At 43.2% G+C, this 26842-nt stretch overlaps 1 protein-coding gene across 4 annotated transcripts in view; it reads left to right on the forward strand.

Annotated features, from left to right (window-relative positions):
* Dennd2b (DENN domain containing 2B) overlaps nt 1–26842 on the forward strand; it is a 154456-nt gene that overhangs the window by 46582 nt on the left and 81032 nt on the right. For 3 of the 4 annotated variants that reach the window (XM_040756604.1, XM_040756608.1, XM_040756601.1), the window contains exon 2: nt 5810–5898. The gene's annotated coding sequence lies outside the window, so the exon portion shown is untranslated. Of the gene's footprint in view, nt 1–5809; nt 5899–6035; nt 6643–26842 lie in introns of those variants that run through there. The other variant, XM_040756598.1, reaches the window with a different exon arrangement.

Here is a 26842-nt window from a genome sequence, read left to right on the forward strand (position 1 = left end):
TCCAAGTCCCCCATCCCCACACAATAGTTTCCATTGAATTCTTTTTTAATGACAGAACTACCTGCTTCAAACTCATATTACATGTCTTCAAATTATAACCATGCATACATATGTATCTATACATGCATATGCATATACATTTTTTTCGGTGTCCAATCTTTTGACATCCTGACATGACTTTAGGTTATGAAGTTCATGTTTGAGAATTGTGCAATCAAATTACAAAAACAACAATGACAGCAACAACAAAACCCTCGTGTTTTAAGTAAGTTTGAAATTTTGTGTTGGGCCACATTCATAGTTTTCCTTGGCTGAATATATTCAGAAATTACATTTTTATCAGCATGGTAATCTGTACTACACAGTAGAAGAGAGAAGACTGTGTTTTGTCTCTGGCTAGAGCTGACCACAAAGAATTTTGCCATCTTGAGAACTGCACAATTCCTGCAGATTACTTGGCTTGGCAAAGATTAGTGATAGTGGGAGCCTATGGCACTTCAGTAATGAGAGAGGCTATAAAACCCTAGAGTGCATCCCTAGGAGAGTGACCTTACCAGGAAAGTTCTGGAAAACAAACCACAGGGAGATTTGACAGGAACTTTTGGTTAAGCCCATAGGCAAGGCATATGAGAGAGAAGAAATGTAATTATAGTTTGTCAGTCTATGAAAAAATGCAGTGAGTGACATAGAATAGCAGTTCTGGGTGTCCCCTTTCCTGTAGGAAGGGTTTCTACACCTTCATTCTGCGGCTGTTTTTTGAGTTCCTGTTCTGTGCTGGGACCTTTATCAAGTATAAGGACTTCAGTAGGAGAATAATTGAGGTTCCTGCTCTCACATGGGAAGACTTGTATTAAGCAAATAACTGCATAACAGCATAGTTACAAATCCTAATGGATGCTTTGAAGGATAAGTACAAGTAGCTGAGGGAGCTGAAGAAGCTGCGTTTAGACTTGGAGGACTGTGGAAGTCAGGAGATGAGAGAGTTGAGTTGAAGCAAGATAAGAGTCATCTGGGCTGGGGGAAGGACAGAGAGGGAGAGCAAAGAAAGAGATAACTTGATAGAGGGAGCGATTATGGTGTTATCAAGAAACCTGGTACTTAGAAAATTCCCAGGAATCCACAAGGATGACTCCAGCTAAGAATCTAAGTAATAGTGGAAAGAGTACCTTAGCTGTCCTTCCCCTGTAATCAGATTGATGACTACCTTAATTGCCATCATAGTGCCTTCATCCAGTAACTGATGGAAGCAGATGCAGAGATCCACAGCCAAGCACTGGGCCGAAACTCCTATAGTCCAGTCATAGAGAGGGAGGAGCGATGATATGAGCAAAGGGGTCAGGACCAGGATGAGGAAATCCACAGAAACAGCTGACTGGAGGAAGTGGGAGCTCACTGACTCAGAAATGACAGTTGGGGATAAGACCAAACAAGGCCCTCTGAATGTGGGTGACAGTTGGGGTGCTTGGGCAGTTTATAGGGCCACTAGCAGTGAAACCAGTATTTAACCCTACCTAGGACATGAACTGACTTTTTGGAGCCTATTCCCTATGGAGGGATACCTTGCTCAGCTTGGATACAGGGGGAAGGGCCTTGGTCCTGCCTCAAATGATGTGACAGACTTTGATGTTTCTCCATGAGAGGTCTCACCCTCTCTCAGGAGTGGTTGGGGGTGGGGTGGAGAGAAGGTGGGAGGAGTGGGAGGATGGGAGGGAGAGGGAACTAGGATTGGTATGTAAAATAAGATTGTTTTAAAAATTAAAAACAAAAAAAAAAACCTACCGAGCTATTAAAAAAAAAAGTCATCTGGGCAAAAACTGGAGGTAGGGGTCCCAGGCTAAGCTAGAGAGCCTGGGGAAAAAAATCTGACTTTTTATGTAAACTAAAATATCCTGTGCTCAGAGGGGGGAGGGCAGGAAGTATGCCGGGAGGAGGGAAGAGAAGGATCATGCTCCTTGTAGGTCTTGGTAAGAACCTAGACTTCATCCTAAGTGCTGTCTCTAGGAAGCATTGAAGTGTGTTAAGCAGGAAATGACATGATCCTGTGTCAAAAGGGGATTCAGACAGTCGTGTGGAGAATGGATTTGTGAGGGTGTGATGCTGTGGAATGTATATTTGGTCTTCCTCCTGTTTCCTGCAGACAACTCCTAAAATCCTTTGGAATCTACAAAGCAGGATATGTCTTCTTTTTTTAAAAAAAAAAATATATTTGCTCAGTGGCTGAGGACTCCTGGATGTCCTCAAGATGGAGGCTGCTTATGTTTAAAAGATTGTAACTTTCAGTCTAATTCCCTTACTCCTAAGGAAGAGAGATGGAAGTGAAAGTTAAGTTAGTTACCAATGACTAATGATACAGTCTGTTGTGCTTTATAGAAGATTGAGCATCTTCTATAAATCCCAGAGGAACTGGGTTTCAAGAGCTATAGTGGAGCCAAACACTTATGTTTGTAGAGAGGACTTGGAAGCCCTGTGCATTCCTCTTACCCAGCCCTATGCATCTCTTTCATCTGCAATACTGTTTATAATAAACTAGTAGGTCTAAGTGTTTCCTGAAGTTTTATGGGCCAACCTATTAATAGCAAAATCATTAAAGCCAAGGATGTAGTTGTGGAAATTCTGATTTAGATTTATACGTGTTTGGTCAGAAGCACCAATAAAACATTTTGAACCTCGCAATTGGTATCTTTAAACTATAGACAGGCCGTCTTGAAGATTGAGCTTCATGGGTTTTGGGTAGTCCCCAGGAAATGGTGACAGAATCACACAGGAGGGTGTGCATCTACTGTTAGACAACATTTGCTTGATATGTTTGGAGAAACCTCCATCCAGTTGGCAACAGGGGTTGCTGTGTTGATTGTTGAGTGACAATGTAGGAAAAACTGAGTTTGAGTTTTCATTATTTTCAGTGAGGGCAAGGGTTGAAGCTAGTTACCGTAGTTAAGTTTCTGTAGTAATTTACAATCGGGATGGGAATGAAGAAAGAGGGACAGATATTAAATATATATTTTAAGTAGAATCATTTGGAGTTGGTAAATGAATTGCAGTGGAAAGGGAAAGAGACTGGTGATGTCTCCCAGGCTTCTGGCTCAGGTATGTGTGAACTTGCGGTTCTTTCTTTTTTACCTTTAGTGGTAGAGTTAAATCTAGAGCTTTTTGTGTGTCTGGCAAATGCTACCCTATTGAGCTTTCTCCCAAACTATTTATTTGTATTTTGTTGAGAACACTGCATTTATGTATTTGTGTGTGGAAGGGTTATGTACATGGTAAGTGCATGCATGGTGTGCGTGTGGAAGTCAAAGAGCAGCTTCAGAAGTCAGCTCTCTTTCCACCATGTGGGTCCCAGGGATTGTGTTTAGGTTTGGTGGGAAGTGCTGTTGCCTTTCCCTTATTTTATTTTTTTAAAGATTTATTTTATTTATGTATATTAGTGTTTTGCCTATGCGTATGTTTGTGCAAAATGCGTGTGCCTGGTGCCCATGAACATCAAAAGAGGGTGTCAGATCTCCTAGAACTGGAGTTATGGATGGTTGTAAGCCATCACGTGGGTGCTGGGAACCAATCTTAGTTCTTCTGCAGAAGCTCTTCATCACTGAGCCACCTTTCTCTCCCAGTCCCATAGCCGTAATTTATTTTGAGACAAGATTTCATTAACTTGGCCAGACTGACCTTGAATTTGTTCTGTAGCCCAGGCAGGTCTTTACATTGCAGTCATCTTACCTCAGCCTCCTGAGTAGCTGGTATTCAAGCCCGATCCACCATGCCTGACAGAAATCATGGGTCTGTAAAAGCCCCCTGCTTAGCCGGGCAGTGGTGTTGTGCACCTTTAATCCCAGCACTCAGGAGGCAGAGGCAGGCGGATCTCTGTGAGTTCAAGGCCAGCCTGGTCTATATAGCTAGTCCCAGTACAACTAGAGCTACACAGAGAAACCCTGTCTCGAAAAACAAAAACAAAAACAAATTCCCCTCCTTTAGGAAAAGTCAAGCGAGCCAGATCTGGATCCAGTCCTGCAGAGGCAGCAGAGGAAGTTATCTGGTCTTGCTTCTGTCACATTCCAGGAGCTCATATACAACAGCATCACTGAACCAAGGGTTCTGGTCTCCCCATATTCTGGCCCTAACTTTTCCTTCTAAGGACAAGGCACCAAAGAACGTCTGTAACTCCAATGGGCCACTAGGGGGAGCATGGCTTGCGTTGTGTGTCTGGGTCTTAGGCTTTTAAAGTTTGGATTACCTTTGTGACTGACTGTTTCAGCTTTGTTAGCTTGACCAGCACTGTTTAAAAGTATTCCTGGTATGCGTAGGGTCCCAATAAATTTTAGTTGATCTTACTATTATACCATGAATTTTATTTCATCGTGGAAAGGGTGAGTTTGCTGTCTGGGTTTAGAGACAAGGCAAGTGTGCATTCTTTGGGTTCAGAAAAAAAGCAGAGAGCTGTGTGTTGTGTGTAAGAGGAGAGAGAAACTGAGATTTAGTGATGCTTGTCTTCTTTTACAGATTTGAGATTCTGGGGCTCATGACCACTTAGGATCTATAGGAGCCTGCCATTTCTTGGGTTTTGTGACATGTTTCCTACATTATCTTCAGCATATATTTATGATTTAAATTCACGTCAACCAAAATCTGGTTTTGAGTATACCGAAGGTGAATCAGAATCACAAGGAATTCTGCAAGGGATGAGCATTAAGGATTCCATCAGGACCTCCCTAGCATTATTTTGAGGAGCAACATTGTAAAATGTCCTCCTTAAGCCTCATTGTCTTCATCCTCATCAACCTCCTTGCCTTCCCACATGCAGCCACCCCATTTACCAATTCCAAATAATTCTACTTGAAAAATATATTTAATATCTGCTGCAGGAGGGGGTACCAGCCACTTCGGGAAATGAGTGAAGTTCTTAGCTGAGTGCCTGCTTGCAGGTGTTTTGATGAGAATAGCATCTTGGTACCTCCTACCCCGCCACCCCAGTGATAAGATACATGTGTGGAAACTAGAAGGTCAAGAAGCTGGCTCAGTAGCAGGTGGCAAGTTGGTGATGAGGTCTGACATTGCTGAGGGCTTGTGATCCCTGCTCTGGTGCTCCTGGCACCTGTTCTGCTTAATGTACGACAGAGAGTTGAAAAGCTTTGACACTGTTTTTGGATCTGTTATTTTCTGGTTCAGTAAATGGGAGCAAACAATATTACCTTTGCTTTAGATATTCTTTAAAAATGTGTTAAATGGTTTTCTGCATGTCATTGAGCCTTTAGGCTAGAAGGGTGGCAGTTAGATTTACCTCATCAGGACTCAGAGTCTCCACTTTCCCCTGGAAGCCCAAACTTGTGGTTATGAGAAAACTAACTGGTTTTCAAGATCAGTCTTAAGTGTACTTTATAGCAAAACCTATAACCTTAGGGAACTCTTGACTTGTCTCTACTCTGAGTTCTTTTTCTGACTAGTTATGTACCTGTGGGTCAGGTATCTGATCTCTCTGGGCCTCAATGATCCCATCTGTAAAATGGAGACAAACCTATCTGACCAGTGTGTTTCAAACAGTGAAGAGGATCAAACGAAATAGTAATCTAAGACAGTGTTAACCAGTGTCCAAGCAAAAGTATACATGGGGGGCAGAAGCTACTAAAAGGGCTTTCTGTGCCCTGAGTACTATGCTGGCACCTGCATAGCTCCTCACTGGAGGCCTGGACTTGGGCTGCAGGTCTTGTGTTGGGCAGAGAGGAGACTGTTTGCATTGTGTTTGATGCCCTGGCTGTGACTATGGACTTGCCCAGAGTTACTCCTAGTCCTGATCTAGTTTGTTTCTTCTCCATTGCAGGAAGACAAGAGACTGCTTAGGCTCTGGCCCTAGTACCATGGGACCCTGTACTGGTTAAAGCCATCTCCACGACCTGAACAGGCAACAAGGTAACCTGAGAGGCCAGTACAGGCCAGCTTCTGGGGTGTGAGCGGTGTTTCCGCCTCAATTGCTGCCCGGAAAATCCCAAGCCGAACAAACAAGTCGAGGCAACATGCATCAGGGTCCCTCCTCATTCAGCTACTGCTGCAGGATCCAGAGGAAGAGCTTGCTTCCCCTCCAAGCCTTCAGCTAGCTCCCTCCCCCTTGGCAGGGATTCTTTCAAGTTATAAAAACTGAGACACTAGAGGGGAGGAAAACAAGTCCACTCACTGTCCTCGCCCTTCTCCCCTCTGGGTTGTTGCAGCAAGTTCCCAGGAACAGTCCTGGGCTCCTGGTTGACTGGAAGGGAGGTAGGAGGAGTGGAATGCATGTTTAAACTGAGCCGATCAAAAGACAGTGCTGTTTCAAGGCCATCTAGAACTCAGGGAATATGTGTAAGTGCGCGCACGCGCGGCTCCCAGGGTTCCGGGTTGAGGGAGAGAGCCTGTTTGAGTGAGAGCAAGCCTGTGTACAGCCTAAGAGGACGGGTCTCCATGACAACCGGCCCGACTGGCTAGCTGTGCTAGCACGGCTCACTTGGCTGGAAGGAGTGTCCTGAAAGGTCAGAGGAAGGAGCTTGTGGGAAGCTCGTAGCAGGTACTGGAGCTTAAGCCGGTGGATCTGGGGGGCCTTGGGCTCCCTAAGCGACTGTGGTGTGTGTGAGCCAGCCTCCGAGGAGAATGGAGTGGGCAAGAAATCACCCTGACTACCAGGTAAGGACACCTCAGAGCCTCTTACTCTGAGTCTTGGGCTGTTTGTGTCAGGCTCTTCCCTCGAGGTTTGGGGGTCGAAAATGATGTCATCCTCCAACAGTTGGATTCTATTAGCTCTGGGAGGAGGAGGGAAACAGCCAATTTTCTTGACTTTGCAAATCTAGCTAATCTCATTGTGGCTGAATTGTAGATGTTTAGGCTTCACTCTGCTTTTATTTAGCACAAAGCCACCGGCTATTTTCACAGGAAGGCTCTTTTATAGGAAGATGAGTTCTCATCACACCACCACTGTTGTAGTTCTTACATGGAAACTTTCAAGCGGCTTGGTTGGTTCTAACTAGTGCTGTCTCCTCTTGTCTCCATGCTGCTGTCTTACATGTAACAACAATCAAACTAGCTAATTATGAAGCTCAGTTAAGGAGCCTGCGGTGAGTTCCAAGTCCCTCTGGAGCAGTTAACAGGACAGTGAGACCGACTATTCCAGCAGCATCTGAGCTGGAGCCTGCACTCTTTTTATGAAGTAGCTTTAGAAACAGGAAACTGCCCCCTCCCCTTAATGATGCTCATTACAGGTTTTCGTGATAGAGGGGACTTTCTTGGGGTTTGGGGACTTGCAAATATCTGTCTCATCCAGATGTTGCACAGGATTGTCTTAGCACTGCGGCTGCTAGGAACTAGGAACACGAGGGACTATCCTTATGCTGGATGATCCCTTTGGTCCATATTTTAAATCAACCCCAGGGTGCACAGTGTCCACATTGCACATTCCTTGTCCTAAAAATTTCAAACAAACAAACAAACAAACAAACTTGTTCTGACCTAGAAATGTGGAAAGGAGTGGTATGTGGTGAACTCAGTGTGGCCTAGGACAGGAACCCCTCCCAGAAAGGTTGTGTCCTAGGTGATGAAGTAGCTAGGCCATCTGTAATGTTGAGGAGGATAAGTGCTGCAGACCCTCCCTGCAGGAAACCCTCACAAGATGTACTTGCACTTCAGCATCTTATATCTTCAGCTTACTCCTGGCTTCAGGAACTTTGTGGAAGCCTTTGGTTTTTAGTGGGGCCAGGGAACAGCTGTTGTTCCTGGCTCTTTGGTTTTTCCTTCTTGAACTTTCTGAACAGTGTGCCTTTTGTGTCCTAGCAAACAATAAGGGGACCTTCTGATTAACTTCGGGTCAGCTTGCCAGTACAAGCACTGGCTCTATCCCTGATTCTGGTGGCCTGAGTATGTGTATATAACACTATATGCATCAGTGTTGGGGCCCGAGGGTCTGCCAGTGTGAATTGCATGGCCCTTGGACCTCAGATAGGCTGCTTCCAAAGTGAATTCCTCCTTCAGCAACACTCTAGGGATTGTTTGAATGGGAGAAATATGACCTGTGGGTTGAGATTAAAGGTAGAGTTGTGAGGAACATGTCTGAGTCCAGTGGTACCCTGTGAGGTTCTGTTGCTTGCTGGAAGTCCCTTAAACTAATAGAAACTTCAGATTATTAGCTGTGAGAGAGAAATAATAACTACATAGTACTGTTGAAAGGAAACAAATGGAATGGTTTTCATAAAAGCAGTGAGTTGTAAACAAATCAATAGATCTATATAATGTAATATGATAATGAAGCTTGAGGAATGGCCTGACTTCTCTGGAAAGTCACTTTGCCTCTTTCTTCTGGTTCCCTCATTTATAGTACACTTTCTGTTCAGATGCATTTATAAATCAAAATGAGGAATCCTCACAAGTCTTCTTTGAGATGTTTAAGGAAACAAAAGGTGCTTTCTTTGGGTGATAGTCACTGTAGATTGTGAGCCTCACAAATGATTCTGCTGAGACACTCTAGAGACAGAACTTTCATGTTTTAGTGTAGAGATGATCCCCAAGGGACCTTTTTCTTTTCCAGTGTTCACAGCTTTGTGCAGTGGTGGCATTACACATTTTAATGTCTGTACGACAGGCCCTGGTCCTGCTGGACTTCTCTGGGGAAGCTGCCTTGAGTGGGTAGAGGGGCCAGTCTCCCCCGCTCTGGGTTTGAAAGGTAGGCTTATAACTGGTAGGAAGTGTTATTGCTCAGAAAGCCTCTTAGGAGCCAGGCAGTTTTCTGAGTAACTTGTAAGGTTATAGCTCAGGGGGAAAACCAAAAAGAAAAACAAGGAAGTGGGAATTCCAGGGGTAGATATTTGATAGGCCCAGGAATTGTGCCAAGGAATGGAGTAGCAGGGGAGGGGAAACTCCAAGCAAGGGTGTCCTAGATTGTCCTCTGTCTTCGGTGAACCTATAAGGAGTTCGGCACCCATACCTTCAGCCTCTCTCATAGGACAGAGGATACCTGCCAGCCATGACTTGGAGTGGCATCTGGGGAGAGCAGGCACAGAACAGGTTCTTTTTTTTTCTTGAGTCACACAATGCAGCTCTCCTAGGTGGTTTCTCAGGTTTGAAGGAGAAGTTGTGAACAGTTAGATTAGACACGTCACTGTGATCTCTCAGGCCTGAAAGAGAAGTGAGCAATTTAGATTGGGCACATCACTGTGCCTGCCCTCTCAGGCCGAAGAATTGTGCACAGCTTAGATTGTACTGCAGCTGTTCTTTCCGTCCCATCCCTCCAGTTTCCCAGAGCTGAGTCACAAATTGGATCTCTCTATGTTCCTTAAGGATTAAAAAGTAACATTCTTGTTATCCTCCCTCTGTGCCCCTCCCTCGGCTCCCTTTCCTGTACTCTTTCCCTCAGGGCTCCCAATCTCTACAAAGAATAATCAGTCACCCAAGGAAATTGAAACTTTTAAGTCTTTGGAGAACAAGGCCAAGGGCACCTTCAGTTCTGCTGGCCTGCTGTTTTCCCTGGGCTGGGGGAACAGCTCTGAGGAGGCATCAGACTCCAAGTATCGTGGGCTCACTGCTGACCTGCAGCTAGCAGAGGCGTGCCCTGTCTTCCACTGCATCTGTGGGCAGGCGGACTGGCTCCTGCTAGAAACCGGCCTATTAGCTGTCATCATCCTAGCAACTCCAGATCTCCACTAGTGTATCCAAGAGTTTGCTAAGGCAGCCAAGCAAAGGTAACACAGTTCTGAGGCTAGGTAGCAGTCCCTAGAGCCTGGCTCGACTTCCCTTTTGTGCATCTGTGTTGGCTTGAGGGCTGGGGAAGGAAGCTGCAGATGATTGAGTTCTTTGAGTTAGAGGGACCATGGCTTACAGGGCATGAGGGGGGTGGGCACTGGCCATCTGGCATAATATAATAGGCAGATTTCTCTTCAAAGCCTGTGGGAAAACTTGAATTAATGTGAGTTCTCTTACGGGAAGAGAGAGAGGGGGCATCTCTTTCTGCTAGAGAGGAGGCACAGTGTTCTTCTGTTTGAGTAAGTAGTATCTGTTTTAGGAGAGGAAAAGTGTTGTCATTCTATGTAACACTGAGTTGATTGGAGAAATCCTGGAGTATGTTTCTAGCCTGGGGCACTAGAAAATGTCTATGTGTTGTTTGTTTGTTTGTTTTGTTTTCTTGAGGGGAGAGGAGGTGTTTGATGAGTCTAGACTACCTTATTAAAGAGTTTCTATAATGCTCCCTTCTCTTATTTTTTTTCCCCTTTTGGCTCTGATATAATGAATACACTGTTGTGGGGCCTGTTACGATTACAGTGGCTGAATATTTGCATTTCTCTGAGACTGTCCCTGTAAAAGAGCAAATTACATGCAATTAGGGTATGAAGCTACTTTAATCAAGATGGGCCTGTTTCTATGGGCTTGTCTCAAAACCACTTCGATTTCTTCTTTGGTGGGACCTGCTGTGGCTAAAGGTTTGTCTGTGAATTGGAGATTGCCTTTGGGACTGTTTAAGGACTTTCTGAATTGAAAAAAAGAGAGATAAAGTAAAGGTTATGGGAGAAAGATCTGGAAGCAACAGACCCTGAAGAAGGGGACTGAGAAGAAAGTTCTCAGCGGCTACAGTGGGTTAAGAGAAAAGCTGGTCTAGGAGGTCTTCATATATATGTTATGCTAGATATGTCATATATCATGCATGTGTGTGTGTGTGTGTGTGTGTGTGTGTGTGTGTGTGTGTGTGTGATGCTCAGTGAGCATGTGGTTCTGTCTTAAAACAATTCTGGTGGAACCTTCCTGCTTGTTAGCCCAGATAGGGCCCCTGAGGTCTGCAGTGAGTTCCTGTTGGATATACATACATACATACATACATACATACATACATACTTACATACATACATATATATACATTCATATCTCCCCAGAAGACTATTCTGCCTCTGAGGGACCCAGGGTCATACTTATAAGTCCTAGCAAGTACCTGGCATTGGGTCAGTACACTTTTTCACTTGCTCCTGGCTTCAGAGGTATTTCTGGTGCCTGATAGTATGCCTTTTTGATCAGTTTACCTATTAAATCAGGGAACACAGATTATGTGGGCTAAGAGCTGTGGAGGATCCAAAAAAGTATGAGTGTAGGACTTACGTTGGTTGTATTATTCCTATTTCCTCCCTGCCGCACCTTCTCCTACAGTGTGAGCTTCTGCTGATAAAGGCACAACCCTGAAGTTTTGGGGGTGTGGAAGTAGGGTTGATTACCATCTGGAACTCCTAGGCTAGGAAAAGAGAAGCGGGTGCTACTCCTGGAGTAGGATTCAAAGCACTGTTAGGTAGGAGAGAGCCAAGGAGAAGATGGCAGATATGAGGGTGGGGCTTCTAAACTTTTCATGAAGCTTCTTTGTAGTTGTTGATTGGTGAGGTGGGGAGGGATATAAGAAGGGAAAAATTGGGAAAATCTACTATGGAGTCAGATACTTTAGAATTGTAGATTTATTGAAGGATCTAAATTTTAGTGTGCTTACCTATGTCTTGGAACACAGCCTATCTCATGAAGTTCTGACATTTGTGGTTGTTTTTGTTTGTTTATTTGGGGCATGAACGTTTGTAAACTGGGCTCATCTTGAACTCACTATGTAGCCAAAGTTGACTCTCTAGAGTGCTGGAATTATAGGCATATACCCCCATGACTGGTTTTATGTGATGTTGGGGATCAAACCCAGGGCTTCATACATTGCAGTTAGGTAAGCACTCTGTCAACTGAGCCACATTCCCATTCAGGCAATTGAGTGTATGTGTCCCCATCTGTCCATCCATCTGTCTGTCTGTGTTTGTGTCCGTGTCTGTGTATGTACAGGTATGCATGCATGCTATATGAAAGCCAGAGGAGGAGGTTGGGTGTCTTGCTCTATCACTCTGCCTTATTCTACTCTCCTTTAAAGGCTTATTTTATTTTTAATTATTTGTATGAGTGTATGTATAGTAAGTGCATGTGAGTGCAGGTACCCTCAGAAGTCAGAAGAGAGCATTGGATTCTCTATGTGTTGTCCTGTATGGGTTCTTGGAAGCAAATTCAGGTCTTTTGCTAGAGCAGCAAGCCCTTTTTACTGTTAAGCCATCCCTTCAGCCTACTACCCTATTCCCTTGTTACAGGATGATTCTCCTGTCTTCTCCCTGTTTACCCCCAGTGCTGTGTTAACAGACATGCAGCCATGTTTGACTTTCTATATAGATTCTAGGATGTGAACTCAGGTCCTCCTGCTTGTGTAGAAAACATTCTTACCTGCTCAGCCATCTTCCTGGTCTCTGTAGATCATTTTAAAAGCAAGTAAACCTGTGGAGAGTGTGCTCATTGGTGATTAGATGCTCAGTGAGCACGTGGTTCTGTCTTAAAGCAGCTCTGGTAGAGTCCTGACTGCTTGTTATACAGGAATGATCTTTCTAGAACTGCTTATTGCCCTTGCCCTTTCTGTTGGCCAGCCCAGGCAGGGCCCCTGAGGTTGACTTCCTATTGGAGTCCCTTTGTAGCCTGCCTTCCCTGTTGTATTGCTGACCCAGGTTTCAATCAAGCCCTCCTTACCTCTCCAAATACTAATCCATGTATTGTATGAAACCCAGCTTGTAGGGGAGGTTTTGCAGCCAGGTTGGGGTGAGGGGGGTAAGTTGTAGTAAGGGAGTTGGGGTGGTACAGTGTGGGCGATGAGATGAGATGAGGGCGTAGGGTAGAGGAGGGAGGCTGTAGTCTGACTCTTCTGACTATCTTTCGACTTCTGGAAAGTTATCTCTATATTCATATGTAAATTGGGGTAATCTTACTCCTCTCAAAGCATTTTTGTAAGTGTTAAAGTTCTAGCCCCATGTATGTTACCAATAATTGTCAGCTGTTGCTGTCAGTGACCTCTCCTTATGGACATTTCCACTGATCCATGGCAGGAGAATGCATTGGCCTGGTAGTTAGCATATCTGAGTATTAGTTTTGGCCCTATCTGATACCTGGTTCTCAGTTTCCTCTGAGTTCTCATTGACATTCTGACTTGCTAAATGCCAGATGATCAAATACGTATATGAATCTAACTTTTAAGCACATCAACTGGATTCTAGGAAGCATTTTTACTTAGTTCCTAAAACTTGGAGATGGGAATCTTGTTCTCAGGTGTAAAAGGTGCGTAGGTGCTTGCTGGTAGTAGGTAGTAAGCTGGAAGTTACTGCTGCTGGTAGTTTTCATCAGCAGGTATTCTAAGCACTGACTTTTCATTTGCTCTGAAGACTGAATAAATGCTGCCATCACTCCTCTAGAGAAAGGAGAAGCTAGTATTGTCTCAGGGACTCTTGTCAGAGTTTGAGTGGCCAGTTGATGACCAAAGACAAAGTGTGTTAGACAAAGAGCCACATGACCCGAGTGACGTTTGGAACCTGGCCTCCAGTCACACTGAATTCCAAGTACCTGTTAATTCATCCACTTTCATGGATCTTAGTTCTGCCTTGCCTAGGTTGTCCACATTCCTTCTGTTCTCTCAAACTGAGGCAGTTAAAGGCTTATCTGAGAATGTTATAGTGAAGCCTACATATAAAAAACATAGCTAGTCCTACCTTGTTGCTGAACAAAATGTTAACTCTTTTTGTATTTATTATTCCAAGTAATATTTGTGGCTAATCTGTGGGTTTTGTGATATCTCCTTCCTTTACATCATGGGCAGTTTTAAGAGTCCGCTGATAAGCAACAGATCAGAACTTTTGTACTTTGCTTTTATAAAGAAATACAGTCTGGTGTGGTGGTGTAAGCCTTTAGTACTATCGCTGGGAAGACGTAAACAGGCAGCTCTCTGTGAGTTTGAGACCAGTCTTATCTACATAGCAAATTCCAGGCCATCCATGGCTACACAGAGACTCTGTCTTAAGGAAAGAGGAATATATATAAACCACAGCTGGGTGTGGTGGGCATGTAATCTCAATACTTGGAGGCTGAGTGAGGTAGGGGTCTGAAACTAGTCTGGCTATATTGTAAGACACTCCTTCAAATCAAACTAACCAGATAGGTCAAATAGGGGGAATCTGGCCAAACCAAAGAACTGAGCAGATTCTCTTTGAGGGCTAGCACATGTATGACATTGGGATGTGGACATGCCATAACCCTGTATGAAGGAGCAGGATGGGAAATGGGAGACCTGATGGGAGGTAGAGAGTAGAGACAGAGGCAGTGAGATCTAGGCATTGAAAAGTGCCAGATATCTGGGCAAGCGCTGTGACTGAGATAGTAAGTGGCATTAGTACTAGCTCTGGCACTTTTCTTACCAAGAAACTTCTTGATACTATTCCTAGGTGCCACTTGCCCAGCACTGACCACTCTCAGGGGAGTGGGAGATCTGGATAGGGAGGTTCTAATCTGTGTCTTAAGAAAAAAAAGAATAGCCCCTTATCTACAGTGTAATTATAAAGACATTCCCTTTTCCAGATGCAAGAAATAGGAACTTTTGCTGCCAAATTTAGCAGTGGGTTTTAAGTCCCTCAAATCTCCTTTGAGTGCTACCAAAGCTCTCAGCTTTGTTGTTATCTCCTGTTGAAATATCATCTGGAAAGGTCATCTCAACCGTGCCAATTTATGGGTCTGCTGAATTCAGGCAGGGGAGCAGAATGGGAGTCCCTGGGAGTAGGTTCCTCACAGATGTTCTTTTTAAATAAGACTGCTTTTAACTTAAGATGGTTTCCCCCTCCAGAAGACCAAACTTTGCAGAGAAGGGCCAAATATTCTGCAGTTACATCTGAAGGCTCTGAGAGGCTAGGCTCAGTGTCCAGTAGTAGCCCATAGTATTCTCAGAACCTCAGTCTTGATAATCAGCAAAATTATGCCTTTTACTCCTTGTTGGTGGAAAGTTTTTTTGGTGCAAATTTAACACCAGACTTCCACCCTTCTCCATTTAGTTTATTAGCTACTCAAGACCTACCTTGTTTTGCTGGAATAATTAAAAGATGAAGCCTGTGGGGTGTTGATGCCATACGTGGAACTCATTTTCAAAGGTTTGGGGACAAGTAGGTCAGAACTATGTGCATATAGATTTTGACACTTGAGAAAAAGGAATGCAGACAGAGAAATTCAAGAATATGACTGACCCTGGAAGTTGTAAAGAAGTAGATAATGTGGGAGTGACAGGAAAGTATTTAGAATAGTTGACATGATCTTGGCAGTGACAGTGACCTTGGGTTGTAGCCTTGGCTTGACTAACTCAGCCGCTCTCTCTAGAGTTTTAAGGCTTTGAATCCTAGGTAGAGAGTGCAGAACTGCCTCATTTTCTTTGCCTTTTTTCCACCACACCCCTCCCCTGTCTATTACTCACTCTATGGGTTCAGACCTAAATGGACTGGGCAACACCATCCCCTCCAAAGTATGAGTATTCATTGCTGCCCAACTGTTATTCTTAAAATTCATGGGAGAGCCAACTGTGAGCATGGGTGGGGGGGGGGGAATTTGATTAATTCTAAATTAGTGCCCAAAGTGGGTAGAGATCAGGTTAAAAAGAAAACAACTGGGAATTTTTTGTTATATTTAAGTCACATTTAGTAGAATTTTAAGAGCCTCCCCCCAATCTTATAATCTATAACCGTTGGGCAATTTCAAAAGCAGTCCTGTCCAGACTTGTTTTCAGCTGCAAAACTTAAGGTCAGAAGTAGATGTAGCTCACTGGAAGAAGTTTAAGGCAGAAAACTCTGGAACTAGAGCGCTTAGGAAACTCCTGAGCCCCTAGCAGCATTTAGTGTTTTTCAGCAAGGGAGCTGGGGTGACTATTTATTGATGTTTCCCAAGGGTTGATATTCATCTTTTGTCTTCCTCATCCACATCTCTTCCTTAAGGGCCATCCACTACTCTTAATCATTAGTGAAGAGATGTATCTCTGCTTCACTTTTCAGAAATGAATTTATTTTTTTTATCCAATAAGTATTTACTCGAGACAGGGTCTTACTATTATAGCTAAAGCTGACTTGGAACTTGAGATTCTCCTGCCTGACCCTCCCCAGTGCTAGGATTGTAGGTGTGTGCTACCATGCTTCATTCACTTAACAGTTATTTAATCTCTGTGTGTGTATTTGACACACAGAGAGAGACAGAGAAAGGGAGAATATGAATATGAGAATGTGTTAGTTGATTCAACAGTGTCTTCTATCTGCTCCTGCATGTGCCAGGCTAACTGGTCCAGACACTTCTGGGGATACTCCTGTCTCTAGCTCCTGTCTTGATGGAAGGAGTACTTGGATTACAGGTGCACACTTCTGTGTCTGACTTTTCACTTGAGTTCTGGGAATTTGAATTCAGGTTCTCATACTTATATGGTAGGTACATTACCCACTAAACCCTTCCTCCAGCCTTAATAAATACTAAGTATCAATTTCATTTTATGTTAGGGATGTAGAGATAACAAAGATAGCAAAAGTCTTTCTCATGGCGCTTATGTAGAGAAGATCAATACAGATCAATTCACAGGATAAAGGTAGTACTGCTACAGAGGAAAGGATGATGATTTGAGAGAGGGTAATATGACGGGAGAGGTTAGAAAAGGCTTCTTAGAGAATGAGGTTTGAACTGTGATCTCCAAGGTAAGGAGAAGCCAGGAACACGCAGACTTAGAGAAGTACTTTCCTAAAGTAAGGAACAGCAAAGAGGTGGAGATAACTTCATGTACTGATTAAATATGGTTGAAGTATAGGACAAAGTGATTCAGACTGTAAGATGTTGGCCGGAGCCAGTTGAGATTGAGCCCAATAGTATTTTTCAGGGCTTGAAAACCCAATGTGAGAGGTACACAGTCTAGATCTGTCACCCACTTTGGAGTAAGGTGTGAAAATTTGACAGGGATGGCTGGTTAAGAGCAGCATTGAATCTAATGAAGAAGAATCAAGAAAGAGAGTAAGGAGAAGCAGCAGCTGGAGTAGGGATGGGCATCATCAGGCTCAGCTAGTAGAAGTTGAATGGATACTTCTTGGGATCAGACAATATGTGTTCCCAATTTCCTGAAGATTTTTATGTAATTTCATTAGTAGATGTATTACTCTACCAGGCACTTAAAAAAAAGATTTATTTATTACATATACAGTGTTCTGCTTACATGCCAGAAGAGGGTACCAGATTGAACTGTAGATGGTTGTGAGCCACCATGTGGGTGCTGGGAATTGAACTCAGGACCTCTGGAAGAGCAGTCAATGCTCTTAACCTCTGAGCCATATCTCCAGTCCCTATATCAGGCACTTTTATTTGTGATTTTATTTGTCATTTCAGTGAACTCTGATGACAATCTCTGAGTGAATTTGTAATATCCAGATGTCTTCAGGAATTCAGAGCCACTAACTCGCTTAAACTCTGGATCTAAGTCTATGTGAATCAAAACTTGTGTTCTCTGTACCCCCATTCTGATTGACATTCTGAGTCACCCAAAACATTTAATGAGTCTTCTGCTCCGAGTTGTCATGTTTTATTGATGACTATGTCTCCTTTCAGTCCATTGGAAGTTTCAAATGTTTGTGGAGTTGAATGGAATATTTTCAACTTTCTCTGAAATAATTACAATGTTAACTACTAGGACTGTCAATTAGAATCAAAATGGGGCAGGGGGTTGGGATGTGTGGCAAGACTGGAACACAACCTGAATTACCTTTCTCTTCTTTCCCTCCTCACTCTCTATATTTTTAATTTATGGGTATATTGTGGTGTGTGTGTGTGTGTGTGTGTGTGTGTGTGTGTGTGTGTGTGTGTGTGTGTGTGTGTGTGTACACCTGAGTGTAGGTGCCCTTGGAGGCCTGAAGAGGGCATCAGATTCCCTGGAGCTGGAGTTGAGAACTGTCAATTTTCATCCTGGGAACTGACCTTGGATCTTCTGCAAGAGCAGTACATACTCCTCCCCGCCCCCTGACACAAGTTTTCTCTGTGTGTAGCCCTGGCTGCCCTGGAACTTGTTCTATAGACCAGTCTTGAACTCACAGAGATCTGCCTGCCTTTGCCTCCCAAGTGCTGGGATTAAAGGTGTGCGCCATCACCGCCCAACCAGAGCAGTACTCTTAAACATTGATCCATCTCTCCTGACCAGCTGCACTCCCTCCCTCTCTCCCTTCTTCCCTCCTTGGTCTCATGTATCTCAGGCTGGTATCAAGCCTGCTGTTTAGTTGAGGGTAACCTTGGACATCTGCTCTTCCTTCTACTTCTGGAATGCTGGAATACAGGGACACATCACCATATGCAGTTTATGCAGTGCTGCAATACAGTTCCCTCACATTATTTTCAGTTATGGCTTCTTAGATTTTTAGTAAGAAGATGGAATTTGTTTTTTGGAAAAAGATAATTTATCGGTAAACTAGTAGTTGCAATAAATAAGCCTTTGTTCTGTAGTTTACAGGTCTCTTCAAGTCTCTGAATTTGTTGGAAATGTTTGAGGAAAGAAATTTATCAAGTCACAACTTTGACTTATTGGAAATTCAACATTAACTGCATGGGATTTATAGACACTACTTTTTCTGAAGGGCCTGAACCTGCTTGTCTTGAGGTGAAGGGTTCAGAAATGAAGCTGTATGAGTGTACTTGTGAGCTTTTATTCCTTGGAGTTCATGTGATCCATGTTCTACCTATCCAGCATGCTGTAATGGAACAGTTTATGAGGGGCGGAGCAGGGTGAGAGTTTCAGGTAAGCATAGATTTCTGAAACTCAGAGGAGTTTCTTTTGTGAATGGGTTCTACCTTCTTATCTCCCATCCCTATCTAATGATCTTGCTTCTGAAGGAAAGATATGTGACTTGTGTGAGGGCATCTTTTATTTTCAGGTTGTGTTTAATACCAATTCATTGAACAAAAATATAACAGTCATCCACCTTAAGCAGAGATGAGTTCCAGGATGAGGTTGAGAAGATGGGTTATGATCAGAACTTGAATAGTTGGACCACTGAGAACCACGGAATTAATTCTCTAAAGGCAGCAAAGAACATCTTTGGAATCAGTTTGTGGAAAAGTAGTCTATGAGATCATGTAGAAGACACAGTTGGAGGGACAGAAATCCTACCCATCTCATTGGGTGTATTATCATGGACAGGCAATGTTCCTGTCTGTCAAAATTGATTTAGAGTAGTAGAAATTCAGGGGAGTACAGGGGCAGAGTTTGAACTCCTCTTGCAGAGCTCTTGGGAGCCTTAGATCAGTGGTTCTGAGATTTGAACATATACCAAATTCAGTTCAGTAAGGCCACAGTTCAGTAAGGACTGAGAGTTTGTGTTCTGGGCAAGTTTATAGATGTCCCTACTGTAGTTGGTGGTGGTGCTAGTGGTGTGGTGGTGTATGATGGTGATGGTATGGGATGATGGTGTTGCTGGTTGTATGTGTAGTAGTGGTGGTGGTGTGTGGTGGTCTTGTGTATGTATGGTTGATGTTGGTAGTGTGTGCTGATGGTGGTGTGTGTGGTGGAGGCGGTGGTGTGTGGAGGTGGTGGTAGTATGTGCCTGGTGGCAATAATGGCGGCAGTGGTAGTTTTGGACCCTCACTCTGAGAAGCAAGCACTGTTTAAGAGGATTGGAGGCTGAGATGCAGTGAGGCTTTGAGAGTAATTGGCTTCCTCTTTGACTAGCCTAGAATTTCATGTGTACAAGTCTGTCTTTCAGAAGTTCTTGGCTGGTGTACCCTGTCACACCAACAGAGACTGGTAAAAGTCTGCACCCTTCTAGTCACTTTTCTCATGGTTTTAGGTGGTGTGCTTGTCTCTAAGCTGCTGCTTGTTTCAGTTTTGGAACATGCCCGTCCCGTGTCCTTTATTTCATTAGGACAACTGACGTGTGTATCAGAAAGAGCTTCCTGCCTGCCCTTGAGCACAGCCGCTTGGTTAACTGGGCTGGTTCAGGTGCTGCAAGCAGGCTGAGCGTGTGTGTGTGTGTGTGTGTGTGTGTGTGTGCTCTGTCTATTGGCCAAGTTTACACAGGGAGATAATCCCTTCAGCCCAGGAGTTGAATTTCAAGGGCAAAGTCCACAGTTGGCTGTTGAAAGGTTTAGAACACCTGGAAGAGAGGGTTTCACTGACTCAGCCGTAGGGGTGCATCCCACAGAGGTCAGGTTTTTAATTGTGAGACTTTCTCTCAGGCAGCATGGCACCAGATGCCATCACCATCATTCTGTTTGAACACCAGAGGCCTCAGGTAAGATGCTTGAGTCAGGGCACAAATCTGCCCCTCTCTTCTCTGTCATTCATGTTGCTTCTTGGGCTTGTTCCTCCCTTTCAGGAGAGGGCTGGGGCTCCTTTTCTCCTCCTTCTCCCTTTAAAAAATTATTTACTTTAAAGACATAAGGACAGGGTCTTGGTTTTTAGTGATTCTGTTTACATAGCATAGCACTGGCAAGGGATATGGCAAAATAATAGACAGAAAGAACATGACTCACCTGAAGTTTGGAGAGAGGTGACAAATAGAAAGTTAGTGCTTGGTGCTGGAATGTTTCTGAGGGAAATAGTGGTGATGTTTGTACATCTTTGTGATGTGATGTGAGGCCACTGAATTGTACAATTAATGAGTAATTGAAATTTTTTAATTATGTCTTAGAAGAAAAAACTACTAAAAATGTCTCACTTGTACTTTACCAAGAGTGCTTTTCTATATTAGTACATTCCTCCTGACAGTGACATTATGCCTTTTTGGATGGACTCATACATTACTTAACCCAGCCCCTAAGGACTGACCTTTGAGTTGTTACCAGCTTCCCTTGTCCTAGAGACTGCTGTAAGAAGCGGCTGTGCCCAGCATCTTTGCCCATGTGTCCTAATACTTATGTTTCCTTAGGCAAAACTCCTAGCAGGGAGGGTTTGCTGATTCAAGGGTATACTAACTTAAAGATGTTAATATTGCTAAGCTGCTTTCCAAAGAAGTAGCATCAGTTTAATTCTTCTCATGAGTAGATAGGAAAGCACCTGTTTCCACCATACCTTTGCCAATATGGTATTAGCAAGTTTTTAATCTTTGCCAATCTGATAGGTGAAAAAAACTCTCTTTTAGAGTGATTTTATTTTTTTTATTATGTGTATGTGTTTGTATGTGCATGTAAATGAAGTACCAGTGAGTCCAGAAAAGCATTGGAGTTTGTGGCCACTGAGCCATCTTTCTAACCTCTGAAAAGGAACTGCTTTCTGATACTTTCTTTAGGTTTCTGTCATTACTAGCAGAATTGAGCACTTTTTGTTTACTGCCTATTGCTTTTACTCTTCGGAGAATTTTATACTTAAATAAGTTGTTCACTTTTCTAGTTGATCCTTTATAGATTTTACCCACATATATCAGGTCTGGGCCAAATGTGTTGATGGTATTTTTCCTCCTTTTTCCTGCTAGATTGATTCTTTACATAAAATTGGTAAACTTCATTTTACCAAATTTTTAACCATTTTTTTAATGAGTTGCCCCCATATTCAAATTCCCATAGTATATTTCCTATTTATGTTGCACTATAGCCGTTATAAACATTTTTTTGTGAAACTGTGACTCGGATGTAAAATAAATTAATTAATTAAAAAAACATTTTTTGCAACACTTACAAAGAAACAAACACTTCCAGTACAGTTAGTGAAGGCATCAGACTGACAATTATACACAAGTCTCCCCAATTTTGAAGCCTGTTTATTTTCTATTATCCTGGATATGGTAGTGCCATATTTGTTTTCTGTGTGTTTGGGGATAATATCTGCCCCCTTAGAAAATCTTCAGAGTAAATCCTTAGGTGCACCTGTGTGAATGCGGAGACCTAGATATTGTGACACAAAAATCAGATGTGGTTTTGAATGATCTCATTCTGGCTGAGGTGTTCCATAGGTGGGTACTGACCTTAGTGACATGGTGGCAGAGTAAGGGGGCCAAAGTCCCAAAATCATTAGGATCCAGAAAGGGTGTGGCTTTGGTATAGGAGCAGCAATAAACATGAACAAATGTGTCTTGTTAGGGACTGATAAAGAGCCAGGTCTTGTGGCCCAAGCATGTAGTCTTAACACTTGAGAGGCAGAAGCAGAATGTGGGGGGTGGGGAACAAGTTCAAGGCCATCCTGGTTTGTCTCAAAAAAACAGAGAGAAAAGAAAACCTAATTCAATCTTGCATGTAGAACACTGGGCATGGATGCAGATGCTTATAATCCAAATGCTGTTGTGGTAGAGTCCAAGCTCCCTGGCCAGTAGGCTAGTGAACTCTCCAGGCCAGTGAGACAGTGAAAGATTAAAAAAAAAGGTGAATTGCCTTTGTGGAACAAGACCTCTGGCCTATGCATACATGAACATGCAAACACACACACACACACACACACACACACACACACACACACACACACACACACACACACCATGACAGTATGAAAGAAAATTTTGAAGTCAGAGAAAAAAGAATGCTATGCTATTTATTGAGGATTGACTTTTGTCCCAGATACTAAACAGATTCATCTTGACTATACCTCCCACACACAGGGTTTTTCTCTGAGTAGTACTGGCTGTCCTGAAACTTGCTCTCTAGATTAGATTGGCCTTGGACTCAGAGATCCATCTGCCTCTGCCTCCCAAGTGCTGGAATTAAAGTTGTGAGCCACCACTGCCCAGCTACATACTAACCGTAATTTAAAGGCAGCTTTTAGTGCAGGGTCAGTCTAGGGTTGCTGATCCCAGTGGTCCTACATCTAGGAAAGAACATCTCCTTCAAGGGCCAGGGTGTGAATCAAACCTTACAACTAGCCATTAGGGTTTAGGAGACTTGAGGAGAGCAGGAATGAGCTGGCATAGTTTCTGCTCTGGCAGCCAGGAGCTTAGGCAGAAGTGTTACTGGAAGTTGGCTAAGTAAGGAAGCAGAAGGGGAAAGTATTCAGAGCAGTGTACATCAGGCCTCTGCAGGGCCAACTGCACACAAACAGACACACTCTAAAGGAACTTAGCTTGCTGGACGAAGCATAGAAAAGGCTAGCATCCTACAGTGGAGTCTGTTACCTTATCCATTGCAAGGCTTTGCACTGTGCTCTGAATACTTTGCTTATAGGTTTTGGATGGTAGTGGTCACAGGGATGTCTTTCCACAGAAGGACAGGAATGTGCAATTTGCTGTACTTAACAGGAAAGTGAGGAGGGTCAAGATGGGAGTCCAGATAAGTCTTGGGGGTCTGCCACCCAACCTGTACTCTGAAACATAATGGCTCAAATCAGTTGTCCCTCATAATTCTGGGCCTTTTGCTTGATGTATTGTGTAGTTTAGTTAGATGGAGGCTGGGGTAGGATCATCTGAAGACTTGCTCACTTACCCACCTATGTGCTGGTGGACTGGGAAAGACAAGAATCTGGGGTCCTCAGTTTGCTGGTTCTTGAGAGTTTTCTTGTCCACATCTCTACTATTAACTCCATGCTGTACCTCCTGCTTCAGCAGGATAACTACAGTTCTGAGGAGGTGGATCTCCAACTGAATGCTTTAGAGAGACCTAAAGATGTTGAATGACCTTTATCTCGCCTAGCTTTGGGAGGACCACCTTGCATGTGTCACACTTTGTTTTCAAGGCAGTGGCAAAGGCCTGGTTTACTCAAGGAGAGATTGGCTTTGAGATCACCATAGCTATAAGAAAAACTACTGGGCAGTTTCTCCCAGGATTAATTCATTGTTTACCTTCTTTTTAGTATCACCAAAGCTTCTTTTTTGGGGGTGGGGATGTTTTGAGACAGTGTTTCTCTGCGTTTGGAGGCTGTCCTGGAACTAGCTCTTGTAGACCAGGCTGGTCTCAAACAGAGATCCGCCTGCCTCTGCCTCCCAAGTGCTGGGATTAAAGGCATGCGCCACCACCACCCAGCTCACCAAAGCTTCTTAATACTTGGGCTATTACAGCTACAGAGCGAGTTCCAGGACAATCTCCAAAACAATACAGAGAAACCCTGTCTTGAAAAAAAAAAAAAACAACAAAACTTCATAAAACTTGGGCTAGTACTTACCCAATATTTAAATCACCTTTCTATTTCTAAATTTTTACATTTATTAAAAAATAAAACACAATGACACCTGTTTCTTAAAGTGAAAAATCAGTATTATTTGACATTCATGGAAATTCAAGAAGTACAGTGAAACAAAAAAAGAAAAAGTTTAAAAATGCTCCTCTCTCATTAAGAGATGGTCAGAGCACCAGGGAAATGGCTCAGTGTATAAAGCATTTGCCATACAAGTGTGAGGACTACTGTTTGGATCCCCAGAACCTACTTATAAACCAGGTATGTGGGTGTTGTGGCTTGCTTGTATTTCTAACACTTGAAAGGCAGAGATAGGATTCTCAGAGCTGGCTAGCTAGTCAGACTAGACCAAATAGCAGTCTTTGGGTTTAATTAAAAGACCCTGCCCTCCCATCTTGAATAAGGGGGAACTCTTGGACCTCAGACAGACAGCTGGGAGGCCAGCATGGGATTGATCCAGACACCCTGAATGTGGCTGTCAGTGAAGAGGCCTGGACAACCTATGGGGCCCTGGGCAGTAGATCAGTATTTACCCCTGGAATACAAATGGACTTTGTGTGTCCATACCACAAAGAGGGATGCTTTCTCAGCCTGGACTCTTAGGGGAGTGCCTGGACCCTGCCCTGAATGACATGACAGACTCTGGATATCCCCTATGTGGAAGGGAGTGGGGATAAGGTGGGAGGCTGAGGGGGATGGTGGGGAGTGAGGGAGGAGGGAAGGGAGAGGGAGCTGGGATTGATATATGAAGTAAGCTTTTTTCTAAAAAAAAAAAAAATGGTTCAAGGTAAGGGGTCTGATTAGAAGTGCTGAGAGGAGCCAAGACTGTAACAGATATTTGCTGCTGAGAGACTGGAGGCCAGTATCCCCTTTGATATGTTAAATGGGCACCTCAGTTAGCCATTTGTCCCAGGTTAACAACCAGGGAAGGCACAACTGTCTGCTAGGGTAGTAACCAGCAAGTGTCCAGTAAAGGTACATATTGTAGCTGCAGAGTTTGGGAGAACTTTGATTCAGAGTCAGAATTTGTGTCATTAGCTAGCCGTGAAAACTTGAAAATAGCAGATTCTCCTTGCAAAGAAAGTGTTTTTTTGAGGCTAGGGATATAGCTTTGAGGTTGATCACATCCCCTCGTATGTACCTCCAGCACCATAAAAGAAAAACAAAATGAAACAAAAGATAGCATCTCTTGAAAGAATGTGTTGAGAGTGGTCATTGCTAAAAATTGGTGAAAAGGGAGCTGTGTAGACAGAAGTTTCTGTTCCGCCTAGTCCCACCTCCCTTCAGTCCCAAATAAACACACAGAGGCTTATATTAATTATAAACTGTTTGGCTGATCGTCTTGGCTTACTGGAGAATACCCAGGCATCCTACCTTCCCAGTGGCTACATGGTAACTCTCTGGTGGCTCCTCTCTGCCTTCCTCTCCCCAAAATTCTCTCCATCTGATAGCCCCACCTATACTACCTGTCTGGCTACTGGCCAATCAGTGTTTTATTCATCAATCAATAAGAGAAACATATATACAGAAGGACAACCCCATCATCTCCTCTTTTCTGTCTAAATAAAAAGAACTAAAAAGTTATTGAGCAAGCATTATAGTAAACAATATTTAGTCCACTAACATTTGGCAAAATTTAAAGAAAATGTTCTATCTATCCTACCTTCGTGAGTCTGAAGTTTTATGGGTAACTTATCTTTTATCATAACTAAGGAAAGCCGTAACCATAGCTATCTGTCTTCAATTCCATCAAAGACCTCTGAAGGATATTATATAAACTCTAGAATTGACAGAGACATCTCGCTATTTGGACAAGTCACCCAAAGGTCCTCTGTAACGTTGGGGCATCCATCTTCAGCCTGTAGGCTTAGAGTGTCTGGCAAACTTCTCAGCCAAGCAGGAAATTTGAAACTGTCCTGCCTGTATTGGCAGTTTGTCAGTCATTTTTCTCTTTGTCCTGCAGAATGTCTGGCAGACTTTTCCATGAAGCAGGAACCCTGAAGGACTGTCCCATCTTGTTTTGGCAAGTTCAGCAGTCACTTTCCTTTGGATCCTGCATGTCCAGTTTACACAGCATACAGTCAAAAAGTCCAGGCAAGAGCAGTTTCTTGCCCAAATGACTAATCTTGCCATGTTGAATCAAACTCCATAATGAGTTTCTTCAATGCCCATCTTCCTCTCCGACATAATTGGTGTTGCCAGGAGCAGTTGTGTCTCTGTCATGAAAAACCCCCATTAACCATTTTAAATGTCATATTCTGTAGGTCTTTGAAAGGTTTTGAAGAATGCCTATCCATTTGAAATATATCTCTGTATATCTAGAAAACTAACATAAGTTTTGACTATTACAGATTACTATCTATAATCTGTATTTTATTATATATACATTACATTTTTAAAAGAACTGTATAAACACAATATCTAAAAAAGAGTAGAAATATACTTAACAAAACTGACCTTAAATTTGTATCAATAAACCAAAATCCATACCAATGCAAAGGATTAATTTCTGTATTATAATCCCCCGTTTTAAAGGAGATTGACTGTGATCATTAAACATTTATAATCAACCCTATTTAAATGAAAACAAGCTTTTATAAACAGTATTTGGGAATATGGATGTAGTTCTCTCAAAATTGCTTCCTGCTGTTTGGGGGTACTGTCAATCCCAAGGGGATCTTAAGAAAACTCAGAAACCTGGCCAAATCCTAGCTGTAGTGTCTGAGGCTGCATTGTCTCAGCTGTTTTGGATGTTGGATCACCTGGGCCACTGCTTCAGGGGCTTTTGCTTAATCAAACTATATTAGTCTGGAAGGAATCCACAGCTTTTCTTTTTTTCTTTTTTGTATTTTCTTTTTTATTTAAATTAGAAACAAACTTACTTCACATGTCAATCCCAGCTCCCTCTCCCTCCCCTTCTCCCCTGTTCCCCCAACCCCTCCAATCCCCCTG

Source organism: Mesocricetus auratus, unplaced genomic scaffold, assembly GCF_017639785.1.
Source record: "Mesocricetus auratus isolate SY011 unplaced genomic scaffold, BCM_Maur_2.0 Super-Scaffold_4256, whole genome shotgun sequence".
Classification (NCBI taxonomy): domain Eukaryota; kingdom Metazoa; phylum Chordata; class Mammalia; order Rodentia; family Cricetidae; genus Mesocricetus; species Mesocricetus auratus.